Raw genomic sequence first — 7,867 nt, forward strand, 5'->3', positions numbered from 1 at the left:
AATTGCGCCAAACGCAACACGCTGCTGTATCAAGACCAACTGTGCTCTTATTTATGCTTGCAATTTTCCTTGTTGTATTGAATCACATATAGATTTTCGTAAAGATAACGTTTATATCATACGAAGTTTACATATAAATCGACGTTTCGCGATTTTTTACAATGTCGATTAGTCCAAGAATGTTGCTCGTTTATAAACGTAATCGTAATCCACTGACAAACTTGACTCGAAGAAACCACTTACGTGCCTCGGACAGCGATATGTATTCTAGCATTGAGAGAAAAACTATTTGATATTTTATAATAAGAACAACTATATTATATAATATCTTAATAATATCTTAAGCGTATACTATATCTCATATTAATATGATTGTCCCTTCCTGAAAATAACTATAATTATAATTATTTGATTATAATTATAGTCATTTTCGATTGCCAACTACATACATGTATTGATTGACAAAACTATACATATAGTCATTTTTACTAATACTATAGTAGTCATAATTATAATTATAGTAATATATAGTCATAGTTACAAATAGTTATTAAACAGTTTTTCTCTTACAGAAGAGGCACGAAAAACAGAAGGAGACCGCGTTTTCTGCGGTACCAGCTTGAGACTCGAAATTAGCTTCTTTCAGCTTGGCTTCCCTCCCAGACAAATAGCGACAGCGAGGAGGTCGGACAGGCGTCCCAGTACCATACTCCTTCGTTCTCTCCTCGTCGAGAAGCTTGTCTAATGGAAACCGAGGACGCCTTAAATCCCCGCTTTGACTAATTTATTTGTTGGCCCGTACCGTTCGGCAAATCGGTGACGGCGGTCAAGACGCCGCCACGCCGTCGCTTGCTTGAAAAATCGTAATTTCAGAGACGAGGCCGCGAAGTCACCCCCATCGGGACCGTTTATCCCGGAGGTCACGGAAAAATCGATGATCCATTACTGCGGTTACGATTGGTCCCCCGCGGGCCGGTACGCCAATCATTTCGCCCGGCACCATCATATCCATTCCACATCCATCCTGACAGTAGCTGATTTACTCGGGCATACCCCAGAGAGCAACGTCGAGAGCGTCGTGCTCCCTTAGTGCGCCCGCTCGACCGGAATTCTTCCTCTCTGTGTGCGGATTGCAACTGCGCGATATAATCGCGCAACCGGCGGCCGACCGGATCCGCCGGGAGATCATGTCACGGCAACGTGATCGAATGCCGCCAATGATAAATTACCGTTACAGTATAATTATCGGTCACATGTAAAAATTCTCGTTCGTCAGTACGGAGAATCGTAACCTCATGCAACCTATCACAACATCCCAATATTTCTTTTATTATTTGCAGTAACGCTTTCGATTTCCTTGAAATTTTTTTTAGTCTGAAAAGTCGTCGCGACATCTCTCTCTCTCTCTCTTCTTTTTTTCTTCAATATGCACCAATCTCGCAATTTTTATTCGGATTTTTTTTATTTACAATTTTTGGCCTTGTGAGATTCAGTCGAGCGTATTAATAGCATTATATAAGAGCAGATGCAAAAAGTTATTAATATATTAATCTTTCAATAGATTCTATCTTTAATTACGTGATATAGAAAAAGAGATTAATTGTGTTGCTTGCACCATTTCATTCAGGGAACGATAATCAATATGCATACAGCGACAGGATTACCGTCGATTTTGAATAAAAATGCATCGATAGCTTTGTATGGTACGTGTGTGCAGTGACAGCTTCGATTTCAACCCGACAGTTCTAATCCACTCCGCAAGCTCCGACGATTCGATCGATATGTAGGTAGATGCATTCGATCGGGATTCTTTTACGGCCCAGTTTGTATTTCACAATCTATTCCGAATGAAGCATCGGCTACGAAGGCATTTTTATCAAAGTGTCGTTCGGACAACGCGCAGCTGTCATCTATATGCATTACCAGTCGGAGAAAAACTGCTATATTGTTTTATCTATGTAGCATTTAATACAACATGCTGTTCACATTATCAAGCATCCTCTTTCGTTTATAGCTCGCTCAAATCTTTTCATGACATCTCGTAATGTTTTGAAATGTGAATAATAATTCAAAGCTTTCTCTGAGATCAGTTTTTTGTTAAATTATTAAATCCATTTATGCAAAAGATACATATATGTACCATTATATTATTTATTTTTCTAAAATTTTTTTTTAAAAGGAGAAAGATAACCTTAACACATTTCTCTCAAATTTGTATCAGCGCCTGTAAAAAATGTGAGCAGCTATGTTTTGACAATTTATATATTAAATCGATTAATATAATTACTTACGTAAATTTATTAATACGAGTATTAAAAAGTGAGACAGAAGTATTTTATTAACTGTGCACGTACAAAGTTACATATAGAATTACAATCATGTTGACTATAATCTTTTAAAAAATATACAAATATACAATATTGAAAAATACATTGCACGTACCTGAAATATTATGATCTTAGCATTATAATCTTAATATTTACAGATTGTAAAAATAAATAGAATATTATTTTTGTTATATTAAATTATACAAAATTGAATTAATTATTTTAATTAAATTTAATATTAATTATATTTTATAATATGATATTATATTAGACATTTATTTATGTACACATTAAATATAAGAAAAATTGATGCGATATATATTGTTGCATTAAAATCTTAGTAAAGTTAATGGAACAATATATTGTGCGGCAATTCTTTTTTGTTAATGCATACAACTCTTAAGTAATATCGATTCAATCATTCACACTTGCAATGCGTAGTATGTGTTTGACAGGTGACGGCGCAATTGTTTGTCGTTAAAGGTTCGGTGAAAAAAAATTTGGTGCCGTTTCCATTAAACACGGCTACTCACTGAACAAAAATTGCGCTTTTCCACCAGCTGGTCGCCTGATATTAACAACGTAATAATGCGCACTTGTGAGATCTCTCTCGGAAAAAAGTGGATCGCGTTAGATGCGAGCCACAAAATTGTTGCGCGCTATTTCGGTTGCGCGTGTTAACGCGCACTTACCTTTGTTCTTTACCATAGATTATCTGCTATAAAAAAAACAAAAAAAATGAAATTAACAAGACGAATGTAAAATGCTTTCTGTCTCTCAAAAATATCTATTCTTGAAAGAAAACATATCAGAAGAAGAAATTCTCAATTGCTGCCTTCAAAACAGGCATTAATTACACGATTTTCACTTATAAATTAAGAACGGCGCGATTATGTCGGTCAAATGCAAATGCTTAACGATGAAAATGCATGAAGATGCAAAGAGGAATTTGCAACGGAAGTTTGCTAATAACGTCAACCGACAGGGATTATGCTCTTGTCGATTTACGTAAAATATCACCGACTGCAAAAAAATTATCGATATGTTCCTTTCTTTTTTTTTTTTATACCATTGCAGGTGTTATTTGATAACATCTCTATAGTGTATAACGACACCTTTTTCGCGTAGCGAAATAGGAAGTGCGCTTGGTAAAGCATGTATCTACATGCATGGGATCGAACCGAACTGAGCATGGTGTAGTTAATCTAGGATAAAGGTTTGTACATAAGTGCACATGCATGATACGTGGCGCTAAAGATTCATCCGACACAGAGATGTGTATCCCTGGATCTATAGTTGAATCGAGGAGCTCGGCTCTGTGAGTCGGCAAATCATGACCGATTTCTCAAGCCAGTGGAATGCAAAGTGAACTGATCGAATCTGGTGTGATCTCCAGTAATTGTGATGGAATAAGCAAACGTAACCACTAACACTGTTGTTGTTTGGATAGAACGTAATGTGTTTGTAATATGAGAATTGCGTTATTACATACGTACCCAATAATTACAGATAATTGCATATTTTTTAATGAATTTTTCATGAATTTTTGACATACAGAAAAATTATCATTAATAGATCATTAGATATCAGATATCTAATTATCAAATAAATCCGTGAGATAATTTTGTCGAAACAGTTTTATATTTGTATGTAATGTGTAAAAAAGAAAAGAGAAGAAAAAGGGACTCTACTTATTCGATTATATGCTCTTTGAAAAAGATTTAAAATAGTGTCAAGCCCGAAAATCTGTCTATTTAAAAATGTTGAACTTACCAGATATAAAGAAAATTTGTAGATTCGATTTAAAATTGTATATTCTTATAGATTAAAATAGTCAAAACGTAAGATCTATTTTAAACTACATAAGGGAATAAAAATGCTACATTTTCGCATAAAGAATAATCTATTTGTATCTTTGACATTTATACATACATCACATTATTCAGTAAAATGATTCGGTAACTCATTCAGTGAATATTCATTTTTTCTAACAACATTTTACATAAATTTTATGCAATAAAATCATTATGCATATAATGATTTTATTGCATAAAACATCATTTTTCACGCTCACATTACACATAATGCGATATCAAGATCCTTTTAAAATCCGTAATACTTATTGATGTATAATACTTTGATTCTGCTTATTCTCTTTTTATTAGTAAAAAAGAAACAAAAGTTTTATTTATTAAGGAACTTGCTCTGATTTGTAATATTTAATTTCATTCTCATTGCATATGTCAGAGATGTGCAATCTTTTTTAAACTGAGGATTATTTTCAAGGATAAATAAAATTTTTTGGGCCGCATAATATTTATTTTGATAGCGTATAATATGTATCATAATTATATTTATCATAATATCAATAAAGAAATTACAAATGTAAGTATCTATAATTTCTTTATTGATATTAAGATAATATCTTATATCTATTTATTCTCTATTTATTAATCGTTTTTATTTTACACGACTGTACATAATAATAACTCTAATAACATACTTTATCCGGGATACATCCTGAGGATGTCCTTGAGATGTTCAAAGGATGTCTTTTAGATGTCCTCAGGACATTCCCTGAAGGTCTGTGCTATTTGGGAAAGATCGTTTATAAAAATTAAATACTTTACAAACATGTCATTTGTTTATGGAAGCTACACTTTCCAATATAAATTCTCAAAGATTTTTTAAATGTATCTCAAATGGAACTGTTACGCGTAACAATTATTTTGATAATTTACATAAAATAAAAAATGTACATTGAAAAAAGTTTACTACATCTTAATACATATTTCTTTAAATTTCTAAGTTAGCATTTACTAATAGTATGTAAATATTTACTCAATAAAAAAATAATAGTTAAATCAAATTAATGATTTTTGTATTAAACAGATACATGTATATTTACATTTAGTAAATTTACTTAGAACAATTCCAACAAACATTTATTAAGTTTTTATTTAATATTGTGGATTATCTGAACAAATGATATTCAAGTCCACTGAGGAGGCCTGACGAAACTTTGATCGACCGCCATTTCGTCCCAGTCCCACATTACTAGACTCATCAGTAAGGCGATGTAATGGGGACCTGCCTATCTCTTAGACGCCTGGAGTGAATTTGGGTCAATGTCTTATTTAAAGTGAATTCGTGTGAATTGTAGTGTTCACGAGAATCTGAGCGAGTCACGTTGAACCTCTGGTGACGAGTCGCCAGATTTTTTTTTAGTGTAATTATATAATTTTGGCTACGAGATACCGGCAGAAAATCAATTTGGATTGCACATCACTGATATATGCTATTATTTGCATATGTATGTGCGGATATGAAATCGCAATAATATTAAAATAATTAAAATACATACATTAGATACGTTTAACACACACACACACTCACCTCATCAGAATAATTAAAACTAAATTACCACAACGAATCAGCAATGGATATATAATTTATGTCATGTCATCAGTGAATTACAGAATAAAAATATCAAGAGTTCAGAGTAAAAATAAAACTTGTGTCATATACTGAATGGTCAAACTACGCTATATAAAATACACGGTAGACATTTGGTGTTTTGCGAATGTTTTATGTTGACAGGTGTGTGATGACGATCCACGTGCGAGCAAATCGTCCGCACATCTCTACGTGAAGCAAATCTCGGCGTAAAACATACGGGATGATGAAATTTGCATTTCTCTTCACACATCTTTATATTCGTTCTACGTGCTGCAATCTTTCTACAATTGGATGAAATGAGCCGCGATCCATTTTTAACCCGAAAATAGTTTTTATTTTTTTCATGTAAATGATCATCTGAAATGTTTTTGGACTCCAATTAAAAATTGATATTATTAACAACGTATTGTATATTGTCGAATGTTTTTTCACTTTTTAGAGAAAAAGATGATAATGTGAGTTTTATTTTTTTTGTAAGTTTTTATTTTTATTTTTTTTAATTATTTAAATCAATGATATAAACGATTTAATTAATTAATTTAAATTTAATATAAATATACTTGATTAAGATAGTTTTTAAAATGAAAAAAATTATTTAAATAAAGACAACTGATTATTTGAATATAACGGTAAAATGTCCCTTTCCTATATTTCACAGAAAATTTGGTTTCTGCAGGTCTATTGGGATCCATAAAGATAAACTAAATAACTTGAATTCATATACATAGAAAATGCTAAATGTATCGAGATATTATCAGATTCGAAGTTTCTTTTCATGAATACATTCTCCTAGCACTACTCTTGCGTTGATCCTGTTCTCGTGAATGTTTATCGAACATTTCTTCTCAGCTTTGCAGATAACTCTAGGGACTTCTTAAAATAATTTTAAATTTGTATTCACAATACTCTACAATATTTTTCATTAAAGATCATGGCGTCTATATTTATTCATTAATGTTAATATAGAAAAATTGATAAAATTTGCATTTAATTATGTCCCAGCGAAAATCTAATATTCAAGCTTATTTATCTTCTCAAAATAAAAAAACAACAAAAATTAATTTAGACTACTATCTCATTTACTTACGAACATTAAATAATGTTAAATTTAACATGACTCTTAAGAAAAAGAACTGATTAATTCCAATAAATTGTTTAATTATACAATTATTACAATAACTGATGATATCAGTTACTAATGTAGTATCATCAATTATTGATAAAGGTAATTAGTTTATTGGAATACTAATCAGTTCTTTATCCTAAGGAAAAGGCTGGGGTATAAAAACACTCCAGAGCTGTTCCCAAATTAAGAATGGTATTTTAATTATTAATGCAGTGCGTGTATTGTAATTCGTGAAGCAAAAAGTAATGCGTGATGAAGGTATACAAATATATCATATGAATGCGACGAACCAGAGATGCGGCAGAGATCTGATCTATTTCCACTTAACACCTCGCGAATTGCATGCTCATGCACGTCGGGGGAGATTTCGAAAGATTTCGAGATACCGTGAGAACACTGAGACTTCACCGGAAGATATTATAATCCTTCTCTTTCGCGCGCGCGCGCGCGCGCGCGAGCGGATAAACGCGAGGGAGTAAGACAAATGACGACGGGTGCGGCGGCAATGGCGGCGGTAGCGGAGGGTAAACAGTTACGGGGTGGAATATGCCGTGCTTATTCAAATCGCCGACAGATAAAATCTGCGAGCGTGCATTGCGCTCGTTGTTGCGGCGAGTACGATGAGATCTCTGCGTTTCTCTCCCCACATCAATTGTGCGCTCCGCGTATTTTAGATGTCGAGTCTCGTGAAGACCACCCCCTTATCTCTATCTGGCGGGCCGTTGCTGTCAGTAAACTTTTAAAAGCTATCACTGTTCTCTTGGTATAGAGACAGAAAGAGAGAGAGAGAGAGAGAGAGAGAGAGAGAGAGAGAGAGAGAGAGAGAGAGAGAGAGTACGTACGTACGTACGTACGTCGTACGTCGTCGTCGTCGTCGTCGTCGTCGTCGTCGTCGTCGTCGTACGTCGTACGTACGTACGTCGTTCGTTACGTACGTCGTACGTCTACGTCTCTC

The sequence above is a fragment of the Atta cephalotes genome (assembly GCF_000143395.1).
Source record: "Atta cephalotes unplaced genomic scaffold scaffold00002, whole genome shotgun sequence".
Classification (NCBI taxonomy): Eukaryota; Metazoa; Arthropoda; class Insecta; order Hymenoptera; family Formicidae; genus Atta; species Atta cephalotes.